The sequence below is a fragment of the Arachis stenosperma genome, chromosome 10 (assembly GCF_014773155.1).
Source record: "Arachis stenosperma cultivar V10309 chromosome 10, arast.V10309.gnm1.PFL2, whole genome shotgun sequence".
NCBI classification, from domain to species: domain Eukaryota; kingdom Viridiplantae; phylum Streptophyta; class Magnoliopsida; order Fabales; family Fabaceae; genus Arachis; species Arachis stenosperma.
The window spans coordinates 22,990,615-22,996,065 of NC_080386.1; the positions used below are offsets into that span (position 1 = coordinate 22,990,615).

Genomic DNA, 5,451 nt, shown 5'->3' on the forward strand with positions numbered 1-5,451 from the left:
TCCAAAATATCAATGAATATTAATTCTAATTAGATGAGCGGGACTTGTAGCTTTTTGCTTCTGAACAGTTTTGGCATCTCACTTTTTCCTTTAAAGTTCAGAATGATTGGCTTCTCTAGGAACTTAGAATTTCGGATGGTGTTATTGATTCTCCTAGTTAAGTATGTTGATTCTTGAACACAGCTACTTTTATGAGTCTTGGTCGTGGCCCTAAGCATTTTGTTTTCCAGTATTACCACCGGATACATAAATGTTACAGACACATGACTGGGTGAACCTTTTCAGATTGTGACTCAGCTTTGCTAGAGTCCCAAGTTAGAGGTGTCCAGAGCTCTTAAGCACACTCTTTTTGCTTTGGATCACGACTTTAACCACTCAGTCTCAAGCTTTTCACTTGGGCCTTCATGACACAAGCACATGGTTAGGGACAGCTTAATTTAGCCGCTTAGGCCTGGATTTTATTTCCTTGGGCCCTCCTATCCATTGATGCTCAAAGCCTTGGATCTTTTTTACCCTTGCCTTTTGGTTTTAAGGGCTATTGGCTTTTTCTGCTTGCTTTTTCTTTTTCTTTCTAAATTTTTTTTCGCAAGCTTTTGTTTTTCACTGCTTTTTCTTGCTTCAAGAATCAATTTCATGATTTTTCAGATTATCAATAACATTTCTCTTTGTTCATCATTCTTTCAAGAGCCAACAGTTTTAACATTCATAAACAACAAGATCAAAAATATGCACTGTTTAAGCATTCATTCAGAAAACAAAAAGTATTGTCACCACATCAATATAATTAAACTAAATTCAAGGATAAATTTGAAATTCATGTACTTTTTGTTCTTTTGAAGTAAAAACATTTTTCATTTAAGAAAGGTGAAGGATTAATGGAATTATTCATAACTTTAAGACATAGTTACTAAACACTAATGATCATGAAGTAGAGACACAAAACATAAATAAACATATAATATAAAAACCGAACAGCAGAAAAGTAAGAACAAGGAATGAATCCACCTTAGTGGCGTCTTTTTCTTGAAGGACCAACAATGGCCTTAAGCTCTTCTATGTCCCTTCCTTGCCTTTGTTGCTCCTCCCTCATTGCTCTTTGATCTTCTCTTATTTCATGGAGAATGATGGAGTGCTCATGATGTTCCACCCTTAATTATTCCACATTGTAGCTCAAATCTTCTAGGGAAGTGTTGAGTTATTCCCAATAGTTGTTAGGAGGAAAGTGCATCCCTTGAGGCATCTCAGGGATTTCTTGATGATGAGCTTCCTCATGCATCTCTTGAGATCCGTGGAGGGTCTCTCTTGCTTGCTCCATCCTCTTCTTGGTGATGGGCTTATCCTCTTCAATGAGGATGTCTCCTTCTATGATAACTCCAACTGAGTAACATAGATGGCAAATAAGATGAGGAAAAGCAAGCCTTGCCATGGTGGAGGGCTTTTCGGCTATTTTGTAGAATTCATGGGAGATGACTTCATGAACTTCTACTTCCTCTCCAATCATGATGCTATGAATCATGATGGCCCGATCCACAGTAACTTCAGATCGGTTGCTAGTAGGGATGATGGAGCGTTGAATGAACTCTAACCATCCTCTAGCCACAGGCTTGAGGTCCAGTCTTCTTAGTTGAACTGGCTTGCCTTTGGAGTCTCTTTTCCATTGAGCTCCTTCCACACATATGTCCATAAGAACTTGGTCCAACCTTTGATTAAAGTTGACCCTTCTAGTATAGGGGCGTTCATCTCCTTGCATCATGGGCAAGTGGAATGCCAACCTCCCATTTTCCGGACTAAAATCTAAGTATTTCCCCCGAACCATTGTGAGATAATTCTTTGGACTCGGATTCACACTTTGATCATGGTTCCTAGTGATCCATGCATTAGCATAGAACTCTTGAACCATTAAGATTCTGACTTGTTTCATGGGGTTGGTTAGGACTTCCCAACCTCTTCTTCGGATTTCTTGTCGGATCTCTGGATACTCATTTTTCTTGAGTTTGAAAGGGACCTCAGGGATCACCTTCTTCTTTGCCACAACATCATAGAAGTGGTCTTGATGGCTTTTGGAGATGAATCTTTCCATCTCCCATGACTCGGAGGTGGAAGCTTTTGTCTTCCCTTTTCCTTTTCTAGAGGATTCTCCGACCTTAGGTGCCATTGATGGTGATGGAAAAACAAAAAAGATTATGCTTTGACCACACCAAACTTAAAATATTGCTCGCCCTCGAGCAAGAGAAGAAAGAAGAGAAGAAGAAGAAGAAGAAAATATGGAGGAGAGTGAGGGAAGGTATTTCGGCCAAGGTGTAGAAGAGGGAGTTTGTGTTGTGTGAAAATGAAGTAGATGGAAGGGTATATATAGGGAGGGGAGTGGGTGTAGTTTCGGTCATTTAGGGTGGGTTTGGGTGGGAAAGATTTTTGAATTTTGAAGGTGGGTGAGGTTTTTGGGGAAGAGTGGATGGATGTGAGTGGTGAAGGGGGTAATTGGGAAGAGAGATTGAAGTTGTTGGGAAGTGTGTTTATTGGAAAGAGAGAATGAATGTTGAGAAGAGGGGAGAATATGTTAGGTGGAGATCCTGTGGGGTCCACAGATCCTGAGATGATCCTGTGGGGTCCACAGATCCTGAGGTGTCAAGGATTTACATCCCTACACCAATTAGGCATGTAAAATGCCTTTGCACACCATTCTGGCATTTAAACGCCGAAGTGATGCACACTCTGGGCGTTCAACACCCATGTGTAGCATGTTTCTGGCGTTGAACGCCAGTTCCATGCTTGTTATTGGTGTTCAGCGCCAGCTTTCCTCAAGGCACATTCCTGGCGTTCAAACGCCAGGATGTTGCTTGTTTCTGGCGTTTAGTACCAGAAACATGCTCTATTCTGGCGTTGAACGCCAGCCAGATGCACCTTACTGGCGTTTAAACGCCAGTAAGTCCTTCCTCCAGGGTGTGATTTTTCTTCTGCTATTTTTTATTCTGTTTTTAATTTTAGTATATTTTTCGTGACTCTACATGATCATGAACCTAATAAAACACAAAATAACAATAAAATAAAATTAAAATTAGATATATAAAAATTGGGTTGCCTCCCAACAAGTGCTTCTTTAATGTCATTAGCTTGACAGTGGGCTCTCATGGAGCCTCACAGATATTCAGAGCATGATGAGGGCCTCCCAACACCAAATTTAGAGTTTGAATGAGGGGGCTTCTTAACACCAAACTTAGAGTTTGGTTGGGGTCTCCCAACACCGAACTTGGAGTTTGACTGTGGGGGCTCTTTTTGACTCTATACTGAGAGAAGCTTTTCATGCTTTCTCTCCATGGTTGCAGAGGAAGGTCCTTGAGCTTTAAACACAAGGTAGTCCCCATTCAATTGAAGGACTAATTCTCCTCTGCTAACATCAATCACAGCTTCTGTTGTGGCTAGGAAGGGTCTTCCAAGGATGATGTATTCATCTTCTTCCTTCCTAGTGTCTAAGATTATGAAATCAGCAGGGATGTAAAGGCCTTCAACCTTTACTAACACGTCCTCTACTAATCCATAAGCTTGTCTTACTGACTTGTCTGCCAATTGTAGTGAGAATAAGGCAGGTTGTACCTCAATGATCCCCAGTTTCTCCATTACAGAGAGTGGCATAAGGTTTATGCCTGACCCCAGGTCACACAGAGCCTTGTTAAAGGTCATGGTGCCTATGGTACAGGGTATTAAGAATTTACCAGGATCTTGTCTCTTTTGAGGTAGAGTTTTCGGAATCCATGTATCTAGTTCACTAATGAGCAAGGGGGATTCACCTTCCCAAGTCTCATTACCAAACAACTTGGCATTCAGCTTCATGATAGCTCCTAGATATTGAGCAACTTGCTCTCCAGTTACATCTTCATCCTCTTTTGAGGAAGAATAGTCTTCAGAGCTCATGAATGGCAGAAGGAGATTTAGTGGAATCTCTATGGTCTCTATATGAGCCTCAGATTCCTTTAGGTCCTCAAAATGGGGAACTCCTTCTTGTTTGAGAGACGTCCCAGGAGGTCTTTCTCACTAGAATTTTCGTCCTTCTCCTTCCTTGTGCATTCGGCCATATTGATTACTTCAATGGCCTTGCACTCTCCTTTTGGATTTTCTTCTGTATTGCTTAGGAGAATACTAGGAGGAGTTTCAATGACTTTCTTACTCAGCTGGCCCACTTGTGCCTCCAGATTTCTAATGGAGGACCTTGTTTCACTCATGAAACTTAAAGTGGCTTTTGACAGATCAGAGACTAAGTTTGCTAAATTAGAGGGGCTCTGTTCAGAATTTTCTGTCTGTTGCTGAGAAGATGATGGAAAAGGCTTGTTATTACTGAGCCTATTTCTTCCACCATTATTAAAGCCTTGTTGAGGATTTTGTTGATCCTTCCATGAGAAATTTGGATGATTTCTCCATGATGAGTTATAGGTGTTTCCATAAGGTTCACCCATGTAATTAACCTCTGCCATTGCAGGGTTCTCAGGATCATAAGCTTTTTCAGAAGCTGCCTCTTTAGTACTGTTGGATGCATTTTGCCATCCATTCAGACTTTGAGAGATCATGTTGACTTGCTGAGTCAACACTTTGTTCTGAGCCAATATGGCATTCAGAGCATCAATTTCAAGAACTCCCTTCCTTTGAGGCGTCCCACTATTCACGGAATTCCTCTCAGAAGTGTACATGAATTGGTTATTTGCAACCATGTCAATAAGTTCTTGAGCCTCTTCAGGCGTTTTCTTTAGGTGAATAAATCCACCTGCGGAATGGTCCAATGACATTTTAGAAAACTCAGATAGACCATAATAGAATATATCTAATATGGTCCATTCTGAAAACATGTCAGAAGGACACTTTTTGGTCATCTGCTTGTATCTTTCCCAAGCTTCATATAGGGATTCACCATCTTTTTGTTTGAAAGTCTGAACATCCACTCTAAGCTTGCTCAGCTTTTGAGGAGGAAAGAATTTATCCAAGAAGGCCGTGACCAGCTTATCCCAGGAGTCTAGGCTATCTTTAGGTTGTGAGTCCAACCATGTTCTAGCTCTGTCTCTTACAGCAAAAGGGAAAAGCATGAGCCTGTAGACTTTAGGATCTACTCCATTCGTCTTTACAGTCTCACAAATCTACAAGAACTCATTTAAAAACTGGTAAGGATCTTTAGATGGAAGTCCATGAAACTTGCAGTTCTGTTGCATTAGAGCAACTAATTGAGTTTTCAGCTCAAAATTGTTTGCTCCAATGGCCGGAATGGAGATGCTTCTTCCATCAAATTTGGAAGTTGTTTTAGTGAAATCACCAAGCATCCTCCTTGCATTATTGTTGTTGGGTTCGGCTGCCATCTCCTTTTCTTGTTCGAAAATTTCAGAAAGGTTGTCTCTGGATTGTTGTAATTTAGCTTCTCTTAATTTCCTCTTCAGAGTCCTTTCAGGTTCAGGATCAGCTTCAACAAGAATG

At 40.9% G+C, this 5,451-nt stretch overlaps 1 non-coding gene across 1 annotated transcript; it reads left to right on the forward strand.

Annotated features, from left to right (window-relative positions):
* The first annotated feature begins 4,833 nt into the window (after positions 1-4,833).
* On the forward strand, positions 4,834-4,937 carry LOC130958806 (small nucleolar RNA R71). Its single transcript, XR_009077910.1, has one exon. It is a non-coding gene; the product is annotated as a small nucleolar RNA R71 (small nucleolar RNA).
* The last annotated feature ends 514 nt before the right edge of the window (positions 4,938-5,451 follow it).